General features: G+C 38.2%; 1 protein-coding gene across 4 annotated transcripts in view; it reads left to right on the forward strand.

Annotated features, from left to right (window-relative positions):
• POU2F1 (POU class 2 homeobox 1) overlaps nucleotides 1-27,932 on the forward strand; it is a 174,277-nt gene that overhangs the window by 64,328 nt on the left and 82,017 nt on the right. For 2 of the 4 annotated variants that reach the window (XM_048225450.2, XM_057315345.1), the window contains one exon: nucleotides 12,942-13,042. The exons of the other annotated variants lie outside the window; for them this stretch is intronic. The gene's annotated coding sequence lies outside the window, so the exon portion shown is untranslated. The remainder of the gene's footprint in view (nucleotides 1-12,941; nucleotides 13,043-27,932) is intronic. 4 annotated transcript variants of the gene reach the window in all.

The raw sequence follows: 27,932 nt of genomic DNA on the forward strand, positions 1-27,932 counted from the left end.
GGCAGTAATACTGTGAAAATATGAAAGTCAATAGAGAGGGGCACCTGGGTGGCTCAGTTGGTTAAGTGTACAACTACTGATTTCGGCTCAGGTCATGATCTCAGGGTGGTGAGATTGAGCCCCGCGTTGGACTCTGCGCTGGGCTTGGAACCTGCTTAAGATTCTCTCTCTCTCACCCTCTGCCCCTGCCTCCCCTCCCCCAAAAAAGGAAAGTCTGGAGAGTCCAAAATAGTTGCTTTCTCATTTGGTAACATGGGATTAGACGGTCTGTTCTTTGTGTGTAGGGACATTTTCAGGTCCTGCATTTTTCTCTTGAGTTTGAAGAGTTGGGTGCAGGAGTGCTGTTTGGAGGCCCAGGTGTCAACATGTGGTGGAAGACAAGAATCTCTAGCCCTGTGAGTTGTGAGGGTGAAAAGTGACAGGTAGTCTGTGTTTTCTGTGAGGCATTCCCGAGCATCCGTGCTAGTGGACAGATAGTAAATACTGACTCTGAGCGTACCTGGCTTCATATACTTTGCTTGTGTACATTTGTAGAAATAGAGCAGGCTGAGTAATAGGAAATTTAAACCAGACTCTTCGATGTTTATTCTCACCATTCTTAGGGACTTTGGCCAAAACAGTTTACCCTCTATCTTATTTTCTGTTTATGGCATTGAAACAATTTCTTGTCCTTTTTATTTCCTTAATGATTCAACTTTCTATTTGCTCTAAATAGTGTATGTCTTAAAGCTAGTGTCCAATTACAATAGATATTGATTTTAAGCTTAATTGATTTTTTTAAGTTAATTGGCAACCATTTGCATATTTCTAATCTGAAAGTACCAAAATGTATTTCACAGATTGGTCCGTTGCTTCAGATCACCGAGGTAGTTAGTAGTATGGTGAGAGGTGGAAGCCCAGTGCTTTGGCTCGCACACTTCTCGCGCTCTGGTAGACCGTACTGCTTCTCCTCCTGCTCTGACTTCAGGGATCTTGTTTGTTCGGTGGAACTAAGATCAGTGCATTTTAATATATGTAGTTCTTGCCTCCGTATTCTGATTCGGAGGAAAAACCCTGCTCTAGAACACTGCTTTGTAGAAAAGACTTTATGTCAATATTAGGTTACATTTTCTCTTAAAAGGGATTTTTTTTTTAACAAAAAATGGGGAATAACTTGATGTTTAAACTTGATGTTTAATCTTTATTGTTAAGCCACACAGTTTTCCTCCATGCTACCATGAGCTTTAATACTTTACAGTGGTAGACTCTGCTTTAATATTTTTCTTAGACTTTTTCTTTTAGAATTCTGTTAATGCCTTTCGTAATAAATACTTGTTGAATTGAACCTGCTGCTGACTAGATGAATTGTTTTGCTTTGCTGAAACACAAATTCCGTTGCAAGTATAAAAGAATAACTTGTGGCTCTTTGCTATCTATACTGGGTTCATTCCTGTCTATGACATTTTCAATGTATTTTTTCTTATTTATTTAGATGTGGAAATTAAATGATACTCTAAATCAGTTGTCAGCTGTGATGTTAGTATAAGAGCAGTAAGCTTGAAATTGAAAGATCCAGGCTTGTGCCTTGACTCTGGCACTTTTGGATAACATCTGTATTAGGACATCTGCGTAGATCTCCTCATCTGTAAAAGGAAGAAGAGAGTAAGGCTTCGTAGAGTTTTATTAGGATTAAATGGGATCTCCTGTAAACCTACCTAGCACAGGATCTGGTACATGAACAGTGGATAATAAATATTTACCAAATTAAAGAAAAACAAATAGTGCTTCAGGCATATCTGAAGACTATTTCACGAGCGGTTTTATAGAAATCACAAAACCTTAGAATTAGAGGGGCTATCGGAGTTCAAGCCCAGCCTCCCTTATAAGAACTAATTCCTTTTCTAGTACCCTTAGCAAGTGTTAATTTCTCAGCTGCTAAGTTTCTTCTTCAGGCAGGACACTGTTGGTCGATTTTGAGGAAGCTGCAGATTTGAAGAAGGCACAGACATTCTTCTCAAGGAGATTGTTCAGGGCAGGCTTCACTGAAGACCTGGCCGTGGAGCTAGCTCTCGAAAGATGGGTCGAATGCACATATGTAGACGGGTTTCTGACTACAGGAATGGGTGGAACAAAGGAAAGGATAGAGGGCAGCCACAGAAAATCAGAATCTGAGTAATTCCCTTCAATAGGATATTAGGGGAAGGTGAAAGGATAGTGAAATGAAAGGTTGGAAAAGATTATGGCCAGATAGTAGACTCCTCGATGCATTGCTCCAGTTTGATCTCCTCACACCCATCAGATGCAATCCAGAGAACATTTTAACTGGAAGGGATATACTCAGATTGATTCGTTTTTAAATAAGTGTTCTGATTTTTAAATAGTTCTTCCTTAATATTACCTTGAAATATGTTCCCTTTTTGTTAACTTTCATCTCTCTATTCTAGTTCATTCTGTGTAGCCTTATAGAATCAATACCTTTCTCATCCCTCAGATCAGATCAGACACCTGTCAGCTTTACCTCTAAAACACATATAGAGTCTGTCCTTTTTGCTACCATCTCAGCTTAAGACACCATCATCTCTTTTCTAGCTTACTGTCATACATGGCCCAGAATCAACCAGGAAGTTTCCATTTCTGCTGTCCTGTTTAGAGCATTCATCAAAACCTTTGTAGTCCTTCCTTCTCAAAAAACTGCAGAAAGCATGTCACTGCCCTTGGTCCTTATCTCCAAAGTTATCGTGAAGCTTAAGAAACACTCTGCTAATTCTTATTTTCTTGTAGCCAAAGCAGAAACTGCTGAGCTAGTGTCATTGTTCATGTGTTCCTGAACACTCGGAATGTCTGCTGAAATCAGGGCAGGGAGGAGATGGTCAACCGTGTGACGAGGTGGGGTAAAGGAAGAGCTATGACAGAGGGTGCTCTGGGCTGTGGGAACACAGAGGAGCAGACAAAACTCATAGCTCGCTTGTAAAGATTGAAATTGCATGTTTTAAACAATTAAAACTCTGAGAGACTTCTGGCACTATAGTAAATTGATTATTCTGAAGTATTCTGCAAAATTCCTACAAATGCCTGTGATATATCCCTTTAATGTTTTCTTGCAAGATTAAGGATATAGGGGATCTCCCCGGGGCCAGTGGAGAGAGAGTATGATCATCTAGTAGATGCCTAAGCCACGTTCCAGAGCCTTCTGTTTTAATGCCTGAAGACTAGACTTTTCAGGGTGGTGAAATGGAGCAGAGATCCCTTCATGAAGTTGTAACTCTTGAATACCTATACCTATAGCAAAAGGATAGGCTAGGAAAAAGTCCACCCACTGGCAAAGTATAACGATGAAGTCTTTAACTTTAGATCTAGGGAGATGTCCTCCTGAGAATTCATACCAGGGCTCTTTTTATTTTATTATTATTTTTTTAAATATTTTATTTATTTATTCGACAGAGATAGAGACAGCCAGCGAGAGAGGGAACACAAGCAGGGGGAGTGGGAGAGGAAGAAGCAGGCTCCTAGCAGAGGAGCCTGATGTGGGGCTCGATCCCAGAACGCCGGGATCACGCCCTGAGCCAAAGGCAGACGCTTAACCTCTGTGCCACCCAGGCGCCCCCCCAGGGCTCTTTTTAAAATACAGATTCCCAGTTTGAATTTGTGCCACCAGTGTGGTCTGGGAAACTCAGGAATAAGAAATAAAAGTGATCTTGGGGTAGAGACAAATATATGTCTTTTTGAAGGAACGTACTTTCAACCCAGGCTTCTTATACTCCTCCTCCAGAGACTGTATCCCCAAATTATAGAACCTAGGAAGGAACAAGCCCAACATCAGAGTTGCAACAAAACAACCAACAATAGAGGTAGACTCTCCCCATCTCCAAGGACCTCAGATTATTGGAATTAATCAGATTTATTATCATTCAAATTAACTGACAAATGTTTTAATAATTAAAGAGGGGATTGAAAACATGGGCAAGAAAAAAAGTAAAAATGACAAAGCAGATTTGGCAAAGAAACAATTTCTAGAAAGAAAAAAGATAATCATTGAAATTTAGAAACTCAGTGGACAAGTTAATAATGGAGTACAAACTTTCTGAAGAGTGAATTAATGATAGGACTCAAGGGATTAACCAGATGTAGTACTAGCAGTTACCGATGAAAGACAGGAGTGGGAAGGTAAGAGATCTGGGAGATGGGATGAGAAGGTTTAAAATGAATCTAATTTTGGAGTTCAGAGAGAACAGAAGTAGTTCTCAGCTATTACCAATTCAAATACTACATACTGGCTGAAAATTCTCTAGAATTGATGAAAGGCATGAATTCTCAGCTTTAAGAAGCACAATGATACCCTAAGCAGGATAGATAAAAATTCTGTCCCTAGATATATTACAGTGAAACTGCAGAAATCAAATATAAAGAGAGTATCTTTAATAGGGGACAGGAAGAATAGATCATTGCTCATAAAAGAGCCATATTTCACAGTACTCAATAGCAGCAATGGAACCCTGAAGACAATGAAATTATAAAATGCTGAGAGAAAATAACTATCAACCTTAAAATTTTTACCCAGCTAAACTTTTATTCGAGAATAAAGATGAATTGACGTTTTTGAACAAATAAAAACTGAATTCACTCCCATCATACCTTCACTAAAGGAACTTTTAAGTGATGTACTTAAAGAGGGAAATTGAATTCAGATGGAAAGACCAAGATTCAAGAGGGAATGGTAAGCAAAGATACTGATAACTTAGGTAAATCTGTAAACTCTACACACCCATTTTAAGACCTTGGTACATAGTAAATGCTTGATTGACAGGTAATTGGTCCATCGATTTTCCTTTTTCCTCTATGGCAAAGAGAGAAATTGACTTCTTAATTCAGAGTTTTTCAAGAGAAGCTGGAATTCCTACAGGACTCTCAGCATGATTCGTCTTATTTTACAAAGTTAGGAGGCACATTTAGTCTCTTGGATATGATTTGGGATGGCTGAATTTCTTGAAAGATTTCTATCTATTGATTGGTTGCAGAGCATATTTTAATTTAGGTATCAACTGACTTTACCCCCTGTTTACCAAGATCCTAAATGTCACTCTTGATTTATATTTGAATCTGGAATTTCTACTCAAAATGTTCTCAGATTTCATATCCATTATTTAGAAGACAGTTCTAAATTTATTGTTTCTGAGAACCCATGCTAATCTAGGGGAAACATTACACATAATAAATAAAATAGAACTTGATACTCTTCAACTGGCCAAAGACATCACAACCAGAAACTACTCTTTCTCTGTTAGGTTGTGACTTTAAAAAAGTATTTGCTAGACAGAATTTTTGTTAACTGTTGAAATTCAGATATGCTATCAGTAGTAGTTACAGTAGGATTTTGTTAGGAGGGCCCAAATCAATAGATGAGTTCTCTCAGCACAAATTTTTATGTATTTTTGAAGTAGTTTCTTTTAAGGAGTTTTGTGGACTTACGTTGTTATCCTTGATTAGACTTTCTAGGCACCATTCATTTATTTAACAAATATTTTTGAGCACCTGTCAGGTTCTCTTCTGCACTACGGTTGCTGTAGTAAACAAGATTAGTGAGGTTCCAGTGCTCAGGAAGCTTGCCTTCTACTGGGCCAAGTAAATGAGTTTTAAAATTATCAAAAGAACATAAAGACATGAAAATAGGGTGACATGGTAGTAACTTGGGGGGAGGGGCATGTTTTTTAGGTTGACCGGTCAGGAAAGGCCTCTTTGAGGAGATGACAATCAGAGCCTGGAATAGTGGGAAGTAGCCACCTGAGCAGAAGCATCCGAGGCTGAAGGAACAGAAATTGCGAAGGCTGTGAGGCCCAGAGGAGCTTGGTATATTGTTTCCTTGGTATTGTAAGTGCTGAGAGAGCATATTAATGTGATGGTTTAAAATGATCTTACATTGTATAGAAAATTGATTTTGATTTTATAACGGTAGGAAAGTCACACTAGATTGCCGTAACTTAAATTCACGTCTTCTACTGACACAAGTGTTGTTGCTGTCATTTTTACTCTGTTCTGTTTTCCGCCAGTGAACTCAGGAACATCTGGTTGGAGATGTTTGATTTATTTGCTGGCACGTGGTCTGTTCTCATTTGGGCAGTTTTTCATGACCCCCCTGTAATATAAAAACGTTAAAATATTTGCTAAACTTAGTTGAATTATAAATCGAGTTTTTTACATAGGGAGACAAGAGAGAATGACAAATGATCATAGTGTCTTACACATGGAAGAAACTTTAAAGGCAGTATCCAAGACCTCAGATTATGCTATAGAATTTAAGCGTTTAGTCTGTTTCCTTTACAATAAACTTCATTTCATAAATATCTAATTCCTTAGTTATTCTACATAAATAAGAAACCCTTAAAATCACAGGACAACTACATTTTTTCTTTTATGTTGAAATATGCATATATTTGTACCCTTTTGTCAAAAAGTACAAACTTTTTGTAGCTATTATTCTAATTATAGAGTTAATTATGTCTGTTCCAGCTCTTCAGTCTGCCAGACTAAAGCTTTCCAAGGTCAGATTCATGCGTAATTTCTGGTCCCGTGGAGCAAAGTACAGGGCCTTACTTATTCTCTTAAAATTATGTGAGTGCCTGAATGAACGAATGAATGAATGTATGAACATTTATTATGAAGTTCATCTTTGGAGAATAATTACCATTAATCAGTATACTTAAAAAGATAGACATTGATCACTTTTCAAAAAGTGCCTTTGTAATATTGTTGGAAAATTTAAGCATTTCTGATGGGGAGGTGGCCAGTGTGAAGAGCACTCATATGGACTAAGAATCAGAAAATGGGTCTGAATTTAAGCTGTGCCATCACTCACAGAGTGTTCTGGAATAAATCATGCAGCCTTGCACATAATTTCTTTGTTTGTACAGTGAAGGGATTAGATTGATTGTTACTAACATTTCTCTCTGCTCTGAAACCCTATGATTTTTATCCTTTGCTATTTGCAAAAGCCAGGAGAGATAAAGGTTGCCTTTTATGTTAGATTTGATTCTAAATCTAATGATACAGGGCAGTGGTGCTTCAACTGTTTTTGTTAAATGGTAAGGAAACGCTCAAAAAGGTTCAGTGGTAGTAAGACTACACACTGTGCTATGTTATGATGAACTGCCACTTTTATTTTCTTTAATGGCCTGTACTCTTCATCTGCCTACCTAATTTTTCTCTTAGTATTGAGCTTATTTTAGTACAAACAAGTAGTGTGTTTGTAAGAAGGGGCCCAGCCAGTATGGTAAAATGTCTAGATAGTTAAAAAAAAAAAAAAAAAAAGATATCTAGATAGTTGATGGTTTCTAAGTACGTACAGTACAGTACATTTTTTTAAGATTTTATTTTCTCAGGGTGGGAGGAGGTGCTAGGTACTTCTGTCTTTCAAATTAAGCATAACATTCTCTTTTATAGCATGTCAGCGTATTGTTGAGGAAGTTTTCTAAAGTGAAAATAAAATGTTTAGTAGCATATTCAAGTTTAAAATAGAGAATTTCTTTTTAAGATTTTATTTTTAAGTAATCTCTATAGCCCAGCATGGGGTTCGAACACACAACCCCGATATCAGTAGTCACATGCTCTACCGACTGAGCCAGCCAGGCGCCCCAGAATAGAGAATTTAATAGCCTCATTTGTCTCCCAAATAGCAGCGTGAGATAGTAGAAGATTATTTGAGTGACGTTGCTGTAGGTGCTTGGGTTTCTTCCTCTGTGGTGGGCAAAATGAAGCCTGGCTGCCCTGGAGAATTGCCCCTGGATCCGGCATTCCTGTCACACTGTCGTGACTTGTTTTCTTTCCAAGTCATGTTAAAAAATGCACTCACAAATATTTGTGTTACCTTAATTATCTCTTCTCGGTGCTTCTAAACTGGGGAGGAGGAGCTAGTGAGACTTCTTACGGGTAGATTATGCTTTTTTCTATCTTTTTAGTCTCTTTTGTAACAATTTATTATATGAGGAGGAATGACAGTATGGACTGAACGGTAATTCAAGACAGGTTCTTGATCTAATTTAGCTAAGATGTTCCCTATTTATTGATCTTTTTTCTAATAATTGTTAACCATTCCTCATTGTTTGGAACGTTTATCTTGACTTTCCAGTTTCAAAGTTATTGGCAATGCTGGCTTTACTGTCTGGAGGGAGCGCTGAATAAAGAGGGTTATAGAATCATCCGCCATTACGTTAATGGCATTAGGATTTTCATCTAGGGGTGAAGAAATTCCTGCCATCATTTTTGTGGAGTATGAACATTACTTCAGGGGCCAAAATTGTAATAAAATGTTGTTTTAACGGCGTTCTGTGGAACGAGTTGGCGTGGTCATAACCAGTGTAATGTGAATGGGTTGTAGAAGGTCTTTCTCTCTAGCCACTTATTTTCTTTTTTCCTTTTTTCTTTCTTTCTTTCTTTCCTTCCTTCCTTCTTCCTTTCTTTCTTTCTTTCTTTCTTTCTTTCTCTCTTTCTTTTTTAAAGATTTTATTTATTTATTTGACAGAGAGAGTGAACACAAGTAGGGGGAGCAGCAGGCAGAGGGAGAGGGAGAAGCAGGCTCCCCATCAAGCAGGGAGCCTGATGTGGGACTCGATCCTAGGATCCTAAGGTCATGACCTGAGCCAAAGGCAGATGCTTACCGACTGCACCACCCAGGCGCCCATAGCCGCTTTTTTTCTATTAAAAGTGAGAATAACTGTCCCAGAAAGGTCCAGGAGCTCTGTCCTTGATTTCATTGGCTAGAATGGAGTAATGCTCTGGGTTAGGGTCTGTTCCTAAACAAGTCAGTAGCTACGGGGGTGGGATTGATCATTCAGATCTTTCCCTTGAGCTGGTGTCGTTTGCCAAACAGCATTGCCTTTATCCAAATGGGGCAACTTGGAATGGCAACCAGCATGTACTGTTGGTGTAGTCCAAAGTGAAACCTCAAAATGAGTGAAATTAGCAACCCCTGTGAAAAACAGTATAGAGGTTCCTCAAAAAATTAAAAATAGAAATACTGTATGATTCAATAATTCCACAACTAGGTATTTACCCAGAGAAGCTGAAAACACTAATTAGAAAAGATATATGCACCCCTTTGTTTGTTGCAGCATTATTTACAATGGCCAGGATTAACGTGTAACCCGTGTCCCATCTTTATCTGTCCATATGAATGGATAGAGGAGATATGATTACACACACACACGAGAATATTATTCAGCCATTAAAAGAATTCTTGCCCTTTGTGACAACATGGATGATATTACACTGAGTGAAATAAGTCAGAGAAAGACAAATACCGTATGATTTCACTTTGAAAAATTTTTTTTAAAGATTTTATTTATTTATTTGACAGAGAGAGAGAGACAGCCAGCGAGAGAGGGAACACCAACAGTGGGAGTGGGAGAGGAAGAAGCAGGCTTCCAGCAGAGCAGGGAGCCCAATCAGGGTTCGATCCCAGGACCCTGGGATCACACCCTGAGCCAAAGGCAGACGCTTAACGACTGAGCCACCCAGGTGCCCCTCACTTATTGTGAAATCTTAGAAACAAAACAAAAGAGCAAACAGAAAACAGAAACAAATTGATAAATACACAGAACAAATTGGTGGTTGCCAGAGGGGAGGGAGATGTGGAGATGGACAAAACAGGTGAAAGGGATTAAGAGGTACAAACTTCCGTTATGAAATAAATAAATCACGGGGATCAAAAGTACAGGTCAGGGAATATAGTCAATAATATCATAATAACATTGTATGTTATGTGGATGGTAACCACACTTGTCATGGTGAGCATTGTGTAATGTATGGGATTGTCAGTCGCTGTGTTGTACACTGAAACATAGCATTGTATGTCAACTAACTTCAATAATAAAAAATTTTTAAAAATCAATAATTAGCCTTTTGGGATCAGTTCTGGCCCACTAGTAGCACAAAGACAGTACTTTGGCAATCACTGGTATAATGAGCGTGGACCGAGGACAGACCCTATGAATAGAGAATGAGGACCCTGTGTATCAGTTTTCTACTTAAGTTTATTTTGTATTTATTTTTAATTATGAGCTACAGAAAGCTATTCCTTTGGCCTTATTTCATCAGTTCTACCAGCGTATTTCATATTTGATTTACCCAGTGGTTTTTCTCTATTATATTCTCTCTGTTCATCTCTGGTTACGTTAATGTCACTAGCATGGTGTTTCTTTGAAGTGCTGCCCATTATCTTAAATAGGGAGGGAATTATAAATAGGTGTACTGAAGCTAAAGGAAAAATGAAATGTGTATTTCGCAGTACGTGAAGTATCTAATGTGTTAGAGGCTAAGGAACTGCATTCTTATATGCTTTTTTTTTTTTTAAGTTCTTACAAGTAGAAACTTGAGACTTATCCCTACCTAACATGTTAGGTATCTTGGAAAAATTATTATTCTTTTATTATAAAGGAACAAATGGTAAGATTTGCTACCGTGTGGCTGAAGACCTCATTGATTAGAAACGGGTTGTGATTGGTAATGGGCTATGAATGGTAGTGGATGGAGTATCTTACATGCCAGGACCCTCCTCTCCTTGAGTGATCATGAACAGACACTACACTTTTTTTTTTTCTTGTGCTTGATATGTGTAGGAAGGATAGACATGATGAACCGCTGCTAATGTCTGCATATTTTTTAGGCAGCGAGTTCCTAGCCAACTGGCTCAATTCAGGAGCCAGTGAGTTCTCCTTTACATTTTATTACTATGCCTCACTTAGTTCCAAGGAGTGAGATAAAGCATTGCATTTTCAGTTTCATGTATCAGTCTTCTCTGAGGTTTGACACTGTAAATCATTGGTTCTTGAGCTATCATGCATCAGAATCTTCTGGAGGGTTTGTGAATCAAAAAGCAGTTGCTGGGCCTCCAACCCCCAAAGTTTCTGATTCAGTAGGTCTGGGATGGGGCCTGAGAATTTACATTTCTCATAATTTCCCAGATGGTCCTGATGATGCTGATCCAGGTACTGCCCTAGGAGAATCACTGTTGTGAAATCATTTACGTTTAATAAAAGCAAAGAACAGTCGTAGTGAATTTATTTAAGGAAAAGATACACGGTATTTACTACTGTTTAGATTAGACTTTGTATTGTTTTTCTCTCTCTGGTTGTTGGCTATTACATTAAGTGACCCACAGAGAATATTCTCTTAAATTATATTTCTTTAGTAAAAGAGTAGTTACCTTTTGGTAATTGGCATCTCTTAACTTTTCACAGACCCATTGATTATTGCTGCTGGGCTGAAAGCCACTTTTGGCCTAGATGAAAATAATTTGCATTATTTTGCTTGATGATCCCAAAGATAGGATTATTTTTTTGTTGTTGTTCTTTACTAAGATACCGTAATTGTTATTTCACTCAGTGAGTATTGAAACTTTAAACCAGTCTGAGGGCACTACAACCCCTTCGCTATTGCCAGCTGTGCATGTTTCTATGGAAACTCAATAGGGGCTAGTAGGATTACTATTGTAAGGACCACACCTGGCTTATTTGCATCCAATTTAAGTTGGGGAAATTTCAAAAGAATAAAAGGTCTGTAGATGTGTCAATGGACAGTCAGAAAGAGCTTGTTGTTTGTAACCATCATATTGGTCTAAAGAGGAAGAGTTGGGTGGGTTTTCCTTATTCATTATAGTTCATGTTTCTGGAGGGCTTTGGTGGGTATGCGAAAGTTTATATTTGTGTATTTATTTGTCTCATTGTGTTTTGTTTTTGTTTTAGGACTATCCTTTTAAATATCCTAATTTATATCCTTAATTAAATATCCTAACTTTATGATTTTAAAATTTTCTTAAGGAATTGAAGGTACATGTAGGTCAGACTCTTTTTCAAGAAAGAAAGAATTTAGCTTCTTTCCAGTTGTATAATGTAGTAAAATGTCTTCGTTTTTGACCACCATTGCAGAATTATGGCAGAATTTTGTGTTGATCTCTACTTTCAAGTGTTATGAGCTACTGTGAGCCCCTTCTCTCACAAAAATAACTTTCTTTAGAAGAAGGCAGTTTGAACTATTTACATATTTGATTTTGTTTACACCCTTGAACTTAAGCCTTGTTTCGGAGTTTCATAAATGGTTAGGACCATCACTGAGTGTATATATAAAAAAAAAATATATGGGCTAGTTACATGAGCACAGAGTTACAGAGCACAGTTATGTAAAACTTAGATGCTTTTCATTGATAAGTTATACTACTCAGTTATACAAATTTATACTAGTTGTACTAATTAGTTATGCTAATTCAAACATAGCTATACAGTACAGGTGTATGGCAAATAAGAGTCAGCGCATGTACCAACTCCTTCCTTCGTTAGGGCTGCTTGAACTTTCTGCTGGTCAGGATGCTAAGACTTTCTGGCAAAGAATGTGGTGGTCAACCAGTGATGGTGAATTTCCATACTTGTGTGTATTTCTTGTTTTCTAGAGACAAAATGTAATCCTGTACCTTTTTTCGGAATCTTTTACAGTGATAGTAATATATATTGATCCGTCACCTATGAACATTTGTATGTGTATATATGTATATGTATATGTAGGATGTGGGGGTGTGTATATAAAGCCAGTTGAAGTAGGTCCTTGTAAATTTGGAAGGAGGTAACATACTGGATTTGGGGATTTTTTTCTATTAGTGACATATACTCTTTAAAGAAAAAAAATAAGCAGGCTGTTTTGTTCAGCTTTATGAAAGAGTAGCAGCTTGTAATACGTGTTCCAAGAATTTTCTAATTTACCTCCATGTTCTGAAGGAAGAGCAGGGGCTAGCATCCCTATTTTGTAGGTGAGGAAGCAAGCACAAGAGTGGTGCCTGCCTCTAATCACTTTATGTTTAGGCAGCTAAACACCTTGATGGGTAGTTCAGTGTTCCCCACTGTGTATAATTGTTCCCCCTTAAAGTGTTAGGTTATTTTATACAGCTTACTCAGTCTTGCCTTTTTCTCTTTTTGTATTCATAGACTGGAAAAGTAAGAAGAGCTTTCCTGCCTTTTTAATTACCAAACTACTCTCAATTTTCAATGAATCAATTCAAAGAAAGAATGCAGTCTTTCTATACCTGGTAAATATTTTCTGCTCCTAAAAGCTATTAATTTAGTAGCCTCTGATAAATCCAGGTGTTTATGATGATTGCCTTTAATTTTGTGGAATGACTATAAAAGTGACTTATCATATACATATATATGATATTAACTCTGAAATTTGTTTGATATTTATTGATGTGGTGGAGTGATGCTTAGAATGCCTGTGCCCTAGCCAGCAACAGAAAATGGTTTCTGATCGGCCCTAGTACTTAGATTGGGTTCTGTTGGGTGGGGTTTTTTTTGTTGTTGTTTTGGTTTGGTTTTTTTGTTTCTTTGTTTTTGGAAAAAGTTGTGAAGTTAATGCAAATAGGGTACATAATTATTAAGTATTCTCTTTACTTGGATAATATAACATTAGCAATAATCCCTATGTGGTAGTTTAATAGTACTTTGTAAATAATAGTTTTACAGAATTAATGTAGTAATCAGAATATTCAACCTACATTTTACCATTTTACAGATGACCTAAGTGAAGATTAGAGAGATCAAGTAACTTGCTTAAGAAAGTCCAGCTAGCCAGTGTAGAACTGAGGTCGGAATTTGATCAGAGGGTACATGTTTTGATTCCTACTCTAGTGCCTTTTAAAAATTTGTTTTAAGTTCCTTAAATAAGAATTAACATGCCTAAGAGAGTAAACAAACCATAATGACGTTTCATATGGGTCTTTTGTGTAACTTAAAATGTTAATGTAGGAACAGAGAAGACAAAATGGATTTATATATGCTACATAAAATATTTTATCTATTAACAACAGTAGTAACAGCCATTAATTAGCTACTAGGTACCGTTAAAGCTTTTAGATACACTTTATTAAAGCCTGAGATGAACCCTTGGGCATATTTTGGACCTGTTTTGCAGAACAAGAAACGGAGGCTTTCAAAGTGAGTGCTATAGCTTAGGATGTTAGAAGTGGACTTTATTTTTTTTTATTTTTTTATTTTTAAAGATTTTATTAATTTATTTGACAGAGAGAGAGAGAGACAGCCAGTGAGAGAGGGAACACAAGCAGGGGGAGTGGGAGAGGAAGAAGCAGGCTTCCAGCAGAGGAGCCTGATGTGGGGCTCGATCCCAGGACTCTGGGATCACGCCCTGAGCCGAAGGCAGACGCTTAGCCACCCAGGCGCCCCTGGAAGTGGACTTTAAAACCCAGTTCTCTCTGACTTCAAGGCGCATTACTAAGCTGTGAAGCCTGTTGATTTTTGGAATTAAAGCTTAACCATAAATCCAACCTCTCACATGTTAACTGATACTGATTGTGGAATGATTTCCTCTCATAATTCACCCAGCCAAAAATCTGAGTATTTTAGGGACATATTGAGATAATGCAGAGAAACTGTGTCTTCCTCTGCGATGATTTTAACTGTAGGAATCATATTAGCTCTTTTTATAATGTGATTTAAAGTTATAGGTCTTATACCTCCTCTATAAAAAAGGTGTTTATAAAATATTTGTATATTCTAAACATATGCTTAAACTAAACAAACTTGAGCAAGTCAAAAGATATATTTCATGTGACTGAACATTTGTCTCCATGTTTTTACTTATTATAGTTGATCAATAAGCAATGGTTATTTTTCTAAAGTATTTTTATGACAGACCTTTCAAACTTAGTTAAGAAATCTTAATGAAAGAAATCAATGTTACAGCAAGGAGTATCATTCAAAAATTAATACATTTCAAGTGTCTGACTGGCTTGGGGATAAATAACTTAAATGAAACTGTAATGATGAAAGTATAAGGAAAATTCCTTCTTCTTTAGTAAAGTACCCAGGGTACTTGAATTTGCCCAGACCAGGTGTATGTTTGCCTTAAAACCTGACTTGCCCCTGAGACTCACCTTTCCCCACTAATCTTCCACTGATTTACCAGCATCACCTGCCTGGCCAAAAGAGGGTGGGAATGCATAGAATGTAGGCGAAGAGATACTAAAAATACATTTTATTAGTAGCTCATGTCAGGTAACTGTTTTATTTCTGGTAGTGTGGAGAACTTACAGCAAAGAAATATAATTTATGTGCATTTTAATCTGTACCATTCAAAATGAGAAATGTACCTTAGATTGCCTGGTATCTTTCTACTTTGGGCAGTCAATATGTTAGAACTCTATAATAAAGGTGAGATACATTGACAGATTTTATTATTTTTTTAGTTAAATTCTAACTAATTGGAGTTTGCAAAGATGGTATGAAACATTGATATTATGACATTTCGAGAAGATTACAAAGTCGCTTACCTACCTTTATATTACTTGTAGCTGCTCATCATCTGAGTAGAAGGGAAGGAGGTGAGGAGGGCTGGGGCAGCTAATGTGTATTGAATTCTGACTCTGTTGGGCATCTGCTAGGCACATTTTTAGTAGAAGTACAGGAAGTAGAGCAAAGAGAAGAAGTACCGTGTACAAAGTTAGGCCTTGCTTTTGTTTGATCAGCTTGTTGGCCCACCATATTCTTTCATCATCTGCTTTTGGCAGCACCAAATATTCTTGGCTGTTTCCAGTGCTCTGAATCACAACTACCTGGGATCGCTGTTTTAGTGCTTATGTGACCAGAAGGGCATCAGTTTTCTGGGGGTTTTTGTTTGTTTTTTGTTTTTGGTGGAGTGGGGGTCAAGTTTTAAATTTTCAGAAAACTATAGTTAACCATACTGTAATACTTAAAAATTTGCTTAGAGCCTAGATCTTAGGTTAAGTGCTCTTGCCACACACACAAAAGTTTTTGATGAAGAAAAAGGAGGGGAGGAAAGTTTTGGAGGTGATGGACAAGGTTATGGCTCAGGGGTGTATACTTATCTCAAAACTTACCTGGGTGGCTCAGTCAGTTAGGCATCTGCCTTCAGCTCAGTTCGTGATTGCAGGGTCCTGGGATGGAGCCCCACATCGGGCTCCCTGCTCAGTGGGGAGTCTCCTTCTCTCCCTCTCCCTGTGCCCTGCTCGTGCTATTTTTCCTCTCTCTCTTTCTCTCAAGTAAATAAAATCTTTAAAAAATAAATAAATAAAGCATTTAATCGAATTTTGGGTTGTGATGGGTTTCAAGGCCTTTTTTTGGTATGTGATATGTTACTAACTGTGGAAATGTTCAGTGCTCACATGTGAGTTTAAACCTGAACTTTTATTCATGCAGCGTAGAGCCTTAAGGTGTGGACTCCTCCATATCTCAAGGTGTCCATCAGAATACTGTTTAAATTATTTCAAGTGCATGCTGACCGTAGATAACCTGTGCATTTCGTGTTTCTGTAGGAATTGTGGTGTTGTCAGTGTTAGTATGCACCCTGCAGTCAGAGACTTCTGAGGGAAGGGAAGGGCAGGGCTCCACTACACTGGTAATAAAACACTGGTAGTTTGTTGAGCTTCCCCTGCCCCCTTTTTCCTTTTTTCTCTTTGCTATTGTTTTATTTTGATTTTAAAACACTCCCAGTACTTTAGTGAATAAGCCTATAAGTAAGGACATTCTGCTGCACAGCCGCAGTACATACATAAAATGCAGGAAATTAGCAGGATCACTTTACTATCAGCTAATCCATACACCTGATTCAAATTTGGCAAGTTGTCCCAAAAATGCCCTTCATAGTACAAGCATCTAATCCAGGACCTTACATAGCATGTAATTACCCTTACCCTATCTCTTTAATATTCTTCAATCATAGTTCCTTAGTTTTTCCTTGATTTTCAAAGCTATGACACTTTGGAAGAATATATTTTGTGGAATGTCTTTGAATTTGTGTGTGGGTTTTTTTTTTAAGATTTTATTTATTTGTCAGAGAGAGAGAGCGCAGGCAGAGGGAGAAGCAGGCTGCCTGCTGAACCAGGAGCCCGACTGAAGCAGGATCCTGGGATCATGACCTGAGCCAAAGGTAGACGCTTAACTGACTGAGCCACCCGTGCGTCCCTGAATTTGTGTTATCTGATAGTTCCCCATGATTTGACTTAAGTTACATCTGTGGCAGGAATCACAGCAGAATGTTGTGTTCTCATTTCATCTTCTTTGGTAGTGCACAATTTTGATTTGTCCCTTGACTAGTGATGTTAACCGATCACTTGATTAAGGTGATTGTTTACCAGGCTTCTCCTCTGTAAAGTTGCGTCTTCCCTTTGTAATTGCTTAATATTTTGTTGGGAAACTGTACATTTTCATCATCAAATTTTTGCCCATTAGAGCATTTTGACTGAACTTGATGATGATGATGATGATGATGGTCTCTGAATGTTGATTTTCTCTTCTTTCTATATTTATTATTTGGTATTCTTTTTTTTTTTTTTAAGATCTTATTTATTGATTTGACAGAGAGAGACAGCCAGTGAGAGAGGGAACACAAGCAGGGGGAGTGGGAGAGGAAGAAGCAGGCTCACAGCAGAGGAGCCTGATGTGGGGCTCGATCCCAGAACGCCGGGATCATGCCCTGAGCCTAAGGCAGACGCTTAACGACTGAGCCACCCAGGCGCCCCTATTATTTGGTATTCTATAAGGAAAAACTTTCTCTTCTCCCTGTTTATATCAGCATGAATTCCTATGAGTAATGGTTACAATTTTTTTTAAGATTTTAATTTATTCACTTGAGAGAGAGTGCATGTGTGTGTGTGTGTGTGAGCCTGTGAGTACAAGTTGGGGGAGGAACAGAAAGAGAAGCAGACTCCCTGCTCAGTGAGGAGTGTGACATGGGGCTTGATCCCAGGACCTGAGCCGAAGTCAGACACTTAACCAACTGAGCCACCCAGGCGCCCCAGTAATGGTTACAGTTTATTATTTTTATTTATTTTGTTAATGTGCAAAATTTGTTCAATTGGGAGGCCTTTCAGACTTGCTTCTGTGTCTTTTCCACATATTTCCTTAATTCCTGAGGCACTCCACTATTAATTTCTTCACCAAAACAGTAAAAGGAAGGAAAGGAAAAATAAAATATAAAGTCTCAGCCTAGAAACAGAAAGCCGCCGTAAAGATAAAGAAAATATAAAGAAGTAAATGGAAATTTTAGAGCTGAAAACTACAGTGACCGAAATAAAAACTCACTGGAGGGGCTCACAGCAGAATAGTGGGGACAGAGTGAACTGGAACATAGAACAGTAGAAATTACCCAATCTGAACAAAGAAGGAGAAAATAGAATAATAAGTGAACAGAGCCACAGGGACCTGTGGGACTATGACGAAAGACCACAGAGGAGGAGAGGAGAAGGGGGCTTGGTGAAAAGTCCTTGCAGAAAGACTGGCTGAAAACTTCCCAGACTTGTCAGAAGACATAAACTGGGGCGCCTGGGTGGCTTAGTCATTAAGCGTCTGCCTTCGGCTCAGGGCGTGATCCCAGGTCCTGGGATCGAGCCCCACATCGGGCTCCCTGCTCTCCTGGGAGCCTGCTTCTTCCTCTCCCACTCCCCCTGCTTGTGTTCCCCCTCTCACCATCTCTCTCTCTCTCTCTGTCAAATAAATAAATAAAATCTTAAAAAAAAAAAAAAAGACACAAACCTACAGATTCCAGAATCTGAACAAGTTCCAAACAATATAAACCCAAAGAAGTAATAATAAAATGTTGGTAAACTAAAGACAAAGGAAAAATCCTGAGAACAGAGAGAAACGACACCTTTCCCTATGGAGAAAAACAATTCCAGTGATAGTGGATTTCTCCTCAGAAACCATGGAGGCCAAGAGGCAGTGGCATAACAATTTTCAAGTATTGAGAAAGAGCTAAAAATACCAACTTCTGTATTCATCAAAAATATCCTTCAGGAATGAAGGGGAAATCAAGACATTCTTAGATGAAGGGAAAAAAAGCATTCGTCTCCAGTAGACCTACCCTAAAAGAATGGCTAAAGAAATGAAATATGTAGTTTTTAATCAACAGAACATATTTAGGTCTTGTATACCAAAGACTACAAAATGCTGGTGGGAGAAATCAAGTAATATACAGAGACTCTCCATTTGTGTTATAAGACTCAACATAGGAAAGATCACTTCTCCCCAAACTGATATACAGGTTTAATGCAATTCCTATCAGAATCCCTCTATGATTTTTAATAAACAAGATTATTCTAAAATTAATATGGGAATTCTAATAAAGGAATTAGAATTAGCTAGCAAAATTTTGAAAAAGAAGAAAGTAGGAAAAAATCAGTTTCTCTAATTTCAAGACTTATTATATAGTTGCAGGAATCAAGCCTGAGGATATTGGAGGAGAAATTGACACATGAATCATTGGAACAGAATACAAAACCCAAAAATAGGTCTATACAGGTATAACCGACTAATTTGTGACGGAGGTACAAAAACAGTTGGAGCAAACAGAGGAAGGAAAATCTTTTTGACAGATGATTTAAAAAAAAAAAAAACACCAAAAAAATCACCTTTAATCTTCACACTAGGAAAAAATATAGAAGAAAACCTTTAGGACATAGGACTTGGTGAATAGTTCTTAAACATGACACCAGAGGGGCAACTGGCTGCTTCAGCCAGTAGAGCACGCGACTCTTGATCTTGGGGTTGTAAGTTCAGACCACATGTTGGGAGTAGAGATGACTTAAAAATAAAAAATAAAAAAAAACCAAAACACGTGACACCAGAAACACAGTCTACAAAAGAAAAAAACTGACAAATTAGACTTTATCAAAATTAAAATATTTTGCTGTATGCATTAAGAAGATGAAGAGGCAGTCTCCACGGTGGGAGAATGTATTTGCAAAGCATGTGTCTGATAAAGGGCTGTTAACTACAATATATAGAGAGCTCTCAAAACTCAGCCCTATGGAGAAAAAGGAATCTTCATACACTCCTGGTGAGAATGTAAATTGGTGCAGCCACTGCAGAAATGAGTGCAGAGATTCTTCAAAAATTAAAAATATAATTACCATATGATCTAGTAATTCCATTACTGTGTATTTACCCAAAGAAAACAAAAGCACTAATTCAAAAAGATACATGAATCCCTGTGTTTATTGCAGCCATTATTTATAATAACCAAGGTGTGGAAGCATCCCAAATGTCCATCGATAATGGATAAAGAAGATGTGGTATATATACACACAGTGAAATATTACTCAGCCATAAGAAAAGGATGAGATCTTGCCACTTGTGAAAACATGGACAGACATGGAAGGTATTAGGCCAAGTGAAATAAGTCAGACAGAGAAAGATAGATACCATATGATTTCACTTACATGTGGAATCTAAGAAACAAAGAATAAACACACAAAAAGCAGAATCGGACCTATAAATAGAGGAAAAAACTGATGGTTGCCAGAAGAGTGGGGGAGTAGGGGGATGGGCAAAATGGGTGAAGGGGAGTGAGAGATACAGGCTTCCTGTTATGGAATGAACATATCATAGGAATAAAAGACACAGCATAGGGAATATAATCAATGGTATAATAGTGTTGGATGGTAACAGATGATAGCTACACTTGTGGTGAGCACAGCATAACATAAATTTGTTGAATCACTGTGTTATATACCTGATACTGACGTAACATGTGTCGGCTGAACTCAAGCCCCCCCCCAAGAGTGAAACTCAGTCCTAAAAATCTAAACAGTCCATTAGAAAAGGGGGATTTGGGGATTTTTAGAAAAATCCAAAACAATGAAAAGACATGTTACTGAAGAGGATATGTGAATGGTAAATTAAGCATATGAAAATATGTTCTATATTACTAGCCATTGGGAAAATGCAGATCGAGACCATTGTGAGATGTCACTACACACCTACTAGAACAGCTACAGTGAAAAGTAATAATAATATCAAATGCTGGTGTCGATTTGGAGAAACCGGATCTCTCATACATTGTGGTAATCTAATATGGTACACCCATTCTGGAAAATATTTGGAAATTTCTTTAAAAACTAAATATACACTTACCATGTGACCCAGCAATATCACTTCTGTGCATTTATCCCAGAGAAATAAAAATTTCCCCACATAAAAATATATACAGGAATATGCTTTACATATTAAAGGCAAGAGTCGTTTACCAGACATGTCCTTCGCAAGTATTTTCTCCCAGTGTGGAGCTTGTGATCCAGTGTACATCCCAAATATGAATGTTTGTAGCACCTTTTTTGGTAATAACTTCAAACTGGAGACAACCAAAAGTCTTTCTCTAGGCGAACAGTTAAATTATGGTACATCTATGCTATGGAATGTTCTGTTCAGCAGTAAACAGGAATGAACTGTTGATAACACTGGACACCTTGATTAGATCTTAAGGGTATTATGTTGAATAAAATATGCCAACCTGAAATGGTCGTATACTACATGATTCCATTTGTATAATATTCTCAAAATGACAAAATCATAAAGATGGATGATAGATTAATGGTTGTCAGGGATTCTGAATAGCCAGAAGGGGAGGAATGGATACGCCTATAGTGGGGTAGCAGGAGGGAATTCTTTGTGATGAAATAGTTGTGGGTTATGATTGCAGTGGTGGTTATGTGCTCTGCCTACATGGGTGACAGTAAAATGATGTAGAACTATACATACCCTTTGTACCAGTGTCATTTGCCTGGATTTGATAGCATATTGTCAGATGTAACCAGTGGGGAAACTGGGTGGAGCCTTTACAAATTCTTATGAATTTCTAACTATTTCTTTTTTTTTTTTTTTAAGATTTTATTTTTATTTATTTGACAGAGAGAGAGAGCCAGTGAGAGAGGGAACACAAGCAGGGGGAGTGGGAGAGGAAGAAGCAGGCTCCCAGTGGGAGCCCGATGCTGGGGCTCCATCCCAGGACTCTGGATCACGCCCTGAGCCAAAGGCAGACGCTTAATGACTGAGCCACCCAGGCACCCCAGTTTCTAACTATTTCAAACAAAAGAGAGAGAGAATGTCATTGCTATAGGATTTCAAAGAAACAAATAGTTACCTGACAAGGGGAATAAAGGAAGATCTGAGGTCATAACTTTTGAACCTGTCTCTATAGGTTAGATAGGTCGACTTTTCATGAGTTGATACAGGGAGGAAAGATATTGTAGACAGGTTGACAGTCAGTAAATGTTTATGGAATGACTGCTAATATACTGCTAATATTATTAAAACATATTAGTAACGTCCGGTTAGTCGGAAGAACATTTTAATTAGTTGAGTGGAGGAATGTGTCTTTAAATTTTATATCTCACTTAGACTCTGGGATACTTGTTACGCTTGTATTTTCACACAAATTTATGAAACCTGAGAGTAAGAGAGAGGACACAAATCACCAGTATCACAGATGAAACCTAGTAGTTCAAAGGGATGGATGGGAATCATGAAAGCAGCATGTGGTTTCAAATAAAACATAATAAAATAAAAGCCTGTGTTTCATGGATTTAAGAAACGGAATCAGAGAAGAAGTCACATTGCAGTTGTTAAAGTAGGAGAACTCTAACATTAGCCAAAGATGTCAAGCCACATTAGAGGCTTGTGTTCAAGCTGTGTAGTCACCTATTCTTTTACTCCATGGAATTTTCATACTGGATGGTTGTGTCTTGGGTGATTGTTGAATATTGCTTTCTCTTCAGTCGTAAGCATTCTGTGGCTCAGTGGTGTGTCCCCAGTTCCTGTCCCACTGCCCAGCAGCACCCAGTGGATATTTGTCGAATGTGCTCACGCATGAAATCAGTGACTTTGCAAAACTCTTTAAACTAGAACAAAGAAAAGGCAGTTACACAAGTAAAGAAACAGGATGATAAGATAGGCACGACAGGTCCATGTAGTACGATGGTCAAACTTTAGTGAAGCTATGCGAAAATTAAACTTTACAACAAAGAAATTCAGGGTTGAATTCTATAATGATACGTTTACTAAAGGATGCCAAAGTTAGACTGAGTTCCAGATGAGCTCTGTACATGACTGTAGTAACGTATGTTGGCAGAGGTTAAGGAAAAGAGCAGAAGCCCCAGGCACTTCACTTCATACTAGCGGCTCTCTAGTCTGGTAGCTTCCTTAACCGACCAGCACTTACAGGACTGCTGACCTGAGCTGCTGCCTCCAGGGTTCCTGCTTAAGACCCACCGTCTGGTGCCCTGCAGCGCGCTGAGTGCCCTCTTCTGTCTGTCTGTGCGTGTGTGCGGCTACCAGGAGACTGGGATGGCCAACAGGATCATTCCTTGTTTGCGCTCCCAAGCCTGTTCCGTCAGGTTGCGCTGCTTATTTCAGTTACACGATTTAAATCGTTATTATATAAACTAAGGAGAAGAACAGGAGGAGATGACGTTTCTGTGAAAACTTAAGTTGAATGTTTTGAAAAGAGTAGATAAAGGGTAATTACTAAAAATACTGCTGAATTAGATGTGAAAAAAGAGCTGTAAAATATTAGGGATACATTATTCTTTAAAAAAGAAAGGGAAAGATGCTGTACTCAGAGTGCTTGATGTGTCTTTTAAGTTCTTACCCTTTTCTTTTAAAGATTTATTTGTTTTAGAGAGAGAGAAAGTATGTACGCAGGGGGGTAGAGGAGCAGAGGGAGAGGGAGGGAGAGAATCCTCAAGCAGACTCTCAGCGAGGAGAGCAACGCAGGGCTCAGTCCCAGCACCCGGAGATCCCGACCTGAGCCGAAACCAGCAGTCGGCCACTTCACTGACCGAGCCACCCAGGCGCCCTGAGTTCTTGACTTACTTTTAAAGCAGTTTTTTCAGTCTGTGGGTAATGAAGTCAATTTAGTAGGTTGAAAGCAGCGATTAAAAAAAGATTATATCAGATTGCATTACATCTAGGAAGGAGCATTATTTCGTGAAATCCTTCTTGAGTTTTTTAAATTCTTAATATAGATGTAAAATGTGAAAAGCTTGAGAAACAAAGATTAAGAAATTACAACTGGAAATATTAAAGTATTAAGGCTATGATTTACCCAAAAAAAGAAGAGGAAACTCAAGTTAGTGGATTCAAATTTTAAAGCAAAGGCTTTGGTCCACCGTCAAAAGATTGGTAAATAAATACATATTTATGTAATATGAAATACATATTTCTGTTAACATGAAATGTTTAAGTTATGTACATAATGGTTTTATGATATTTATTTTAAGTTGACCTTTTTAATTGACCAGCCAGTTACAAATCTCCGTGTCACGGGTAAGAGTTTCAGCATATTTTATTTTACTTATGTTCCTCTCATTCCTCCTTGTTATGTTTTTTCCCCCTGCCTTCTCTGCCACTTAATAGTGTGACCTAAGAGTCGTTCTCTAGGCCTCGATTGGTTTTTAGGAAATAAAATAATCCTTCAGATCTCTTGTCATTTGGCAGTGTCTACTAGCCAGAATGATGAAATAAATTCTATTTTGGTGTTTGCCCATCTAAGATTTTTTGTAAATAGCGGGCGTTCTGTTTTCTTATATCTTTTCTTCTTGAGCACTGAAATCCCATATTGCAACCTTAGGGGGCATCATTCATATATTCTGTGATATTCAGTGACATTGCTAATACCCATCACTTGATTCTGGATCTAAGAAATTTCCAGATCCTGGAATGTTCTTTCATATTTGAGCATTAGTAAATTATTTTAGGCTGTCTGTGGGTGATGAGTTTTGGGATGGGTTTTTTTGGTAAGCTAACCATTTATAATTCTTGAGATAATAAAGCATTTTTATTACTGAGCATCTGCCAAAGCAATGTCATTGTTTTCTGTAAAGAAGCTAGTAAGGAGACTAAAGTAGTGGTAGATTTTGAAAAGAGGTGAAGATTAAAAAGGATATTGGCGTGCACTTGAGATTGCCTAGAAGTTGAAAGCAGTGGAGCTAGGAGATGAAAAATCGTACAGAGAGGCAGACAGACGGTGCTGGGGAACAGTTGCTGAGTCGTACCTTCCCGTCCACGGGACTAGGTGTACAGGTGGTCCAGAAGAGCGTGCACAAATGGCTGTACATCTGGAATGTGACCTGCTTGGAATTTGATGATTTAGGTATGTGGAGTATAGGCCTACCTCAGTTCGCTCATACACAAAAGATGTGTTTTAGAAATATAGTTTGTAATTGAGTTGTTATTGTCCTCAGTTGCCTTTCTAATGAGACCTAGACTAGCCCATATGATCATGAGTGTAAAATTACTCTGTATAGTGTTAGCCATGAATTCTGGATCCTGGAAGAGCATTTCTTCCCCCTTTTAAAGAAAAGTCTGAAGGGTGCCTGGCTGGCTCAGTTGGAGGGAGTTGCAACTCTTGATCTCAGGATCATGAGTTCAAGCCCCACATTGGGTATAGAAATTACTAAAATAATAATAATAACAATAATAATGAAAAATCATAAAAAGACTCAGTTTTAAGCATAATTTTAAAATATGTGAATTTTAACTTTGTCTTTCAGCTCCTTTTTATACTTCCATATGCTACTATTTCCTATTTTCTACTTTCTATGAACTCTGTGCTCCTACCCCTATCCCCCGAGTACAGGTCAGCTAAACTGCATTTATTTTATAAGAGTATTTACTGGCCTTTTTCCAATGGGAACAATTACTACCACACTAATTAACTCCTCAATGAGGTGTTAAAGGAAAGCAGTTGAATTGGATTAATTTATGCTAAAGTGTGAATGAGTGACAACCCTACAAAACTTTCCAGAAATTATTTTCTTTTTTTTAAAAGGGTATTCTTTTTAGGTTAAGTTTAATCTGATATTTCAGACAAAGGGCCAAATACAGTGAACACTTGAGCTTTGTGGGGAAAGCTTGTCTGTTCCCTTCTTTTGGATCTAACTTTGCCATAGTTGGTGGAGTACGGGGGAGAGATAGATGGTAGCCAGCCTCCCACAGTCCATCTGTAAAGGCCTAGACAGCCTTCTGTATTTAAACCTGCCTTTTAGAATGTGTAGAGTACCCACATCAAGGGTGGCAACTGGGAGTTTTCTTGTCCTTCCCATGGTAATGAAGTCCACTGCATGGGCGAGGCTTCCTGTCACTGGACAGCCGCATCTCAGCACTGCCTTCTCCTGCCCCTCTTCCTGTTCCTGGAGTGAAGATAATGAATGACTTTTGTAGTAGAGGAGACAGGGGTCCCTCTCTGGATAGCAGCCTTTGTGCGTTGGTGAGCTCTTGGCCCCCTTCTATGCAGAGGCCCTGTGGGACTCTCTTGGCTTGAGGGAGGTGGTTATTAACACTGGAAAGGTCCTGCGCCTGAAAGGGTACCTTCCAGCAAACGCTTCTTCGTTGGCAGTGATGGTCTGGCTGCAGCTACAAGTCATACTTAGCTGATTTGTGAAGAACCAAATTGGTATCAGAAAGGTAGTTTAGAGGAGTCACTGCATACAGCATAAAAAGTAGATGGTGAGTTGCAGAGATCTTCTATAATAAGTACAGGCAGTAAATGTTAATGTTATGAAGGCAGAAGAGGAGGGAAAGAAACGTATATTGACATCCACTATGTACCAGTCACCGTCATCATTGCTTCTAGTATTTTCTCACCAAGTAGAACATATATAGTCCAAGGCATTAAAAACTCATTTGAATTTTATATTCTGTTGTATAATATAGTCTTGATTGTTTTACTACAAAGCGTTGTGAATTATTATTGAATAAAATTGGTGCTGTTGAAAGATTAGCCTGTTTATCCTGCGTCGTGGTGTCTCCCCTGGCAAAGCCGCCTCGTGCCCCACTCCAGGAGCAAGTCTAAGAGGCTCAGTCCCATTTATCCTCACAGCAACCTCATGAGAAAGGATATTATCATTTTACAGATGGGAAAATTAGGGTTTGAAAAGGGAAGGAACTGAGTCTCACCAGTACTGAGTGGCAGTGTTAAATTTCTCCCCTAAACTCTCTCCTCATATGGATTTTGTGATTCTGTACAATGGAAAAACTAGCAGTATAAATAGCGTGCTTATCTAAAACTTAAGAAAGATTTTTGGTTCTGTTCCTACCCAATTTATTGCCTTGCAAAGAAATCTTTATTTAAAGGTCCATTGTAGAAGTCTTGTCTTTCATTTCCACATATGCATGTTGAGTTTAATTTCAACCATAATGTTGGGGAAAAGTACATACATATTTTGGGGACACCTGGGTGGCTCAGTCGGTTGAGCGTCTGCCTTTGGCTCAAGTCATGATCCCAGGGTCCTAGGATCAAGCCCCGTGGCGGGCTCCTTGCTCAGCGGGGAGCCTGCTTCTCCCTCTGCCTGTAGCTGCCCCTGCTTGTGCTCTCTTTCTGTCCCTCTGATAAATAAATGAATAAAAATATTTTAAAAACACATTATTTTTAATAATCAGATGGTAGGCATGCTTGAAGACTAGTTCTAAATAAAAAGTTATTAGTGGGATAATACCCTGGAGAACTCCCCTCAATTCTAGTGCAGTCTTCTGTGTATCTGTACATACTTGACTTTTAGACACAAAATCTTTGTCACCAATTATTAGTGTCCTCACTACACTGAAAACCAGCTTTTTAATCTGCTGCCTTATTTAAGGCTCCCCCCCATGCCTCCTACTTCCATAAGTGTATACCTGGGCCATAATGTTTAATAATAGCCAAGGGCTCAACTTGTGATGTCAGCAAAACCCGGTTTTAGATCCTGACTCCAAATTATTAGTGTCACATTGGGTAAAGTGCTCCAGCTCACTGTGCCTCAGTTTCCTTGTGTGTGTGTGTGTGTGTGTGTGTGTGTGTGTGTGTTTTGTTTTTTTACAAAGAAGGTAGTAATACCTACTTCATAGGATTTTTATAAGTCTTCTCCTGAGTTGTCTATGGTGATTACAGCGGAATGTCCTGTCGTAATGCCTAAAAAGTTTTGGACTGATGTTTTTACCTTGTAAATTTACTTTAAATCGAATAGCTATATTCTTTAGTAAAGAGTATAAATACATATTTTTTCATATACATTAGGTGAAATTTACTTGAAAATACTAAGTCCATAATTTTTATGACCCATTTTTTTCATGATTGTTATTATAAATAACAAACTGTCTTCTACTTTGGATTGATTTTGATGGGGGAAGGATACT

This window comes from Ursus arctos, unplaced genomic scaffold, assembly GCF_023065955.2.
Source record: "Ursus arctos isolate Adak ecotype North America unplaced genomic scaffold, UrsArc2.0 scaffold_2, whole genome shotgun sequence".
In the NCBI taxonomy this organism is placed as follows: domain Eukaryota; kingdom Metazoa; phylum Chordata; class Mammalia; order Carnivora; family Ursidae; genus Ursus; species Ursus arctos.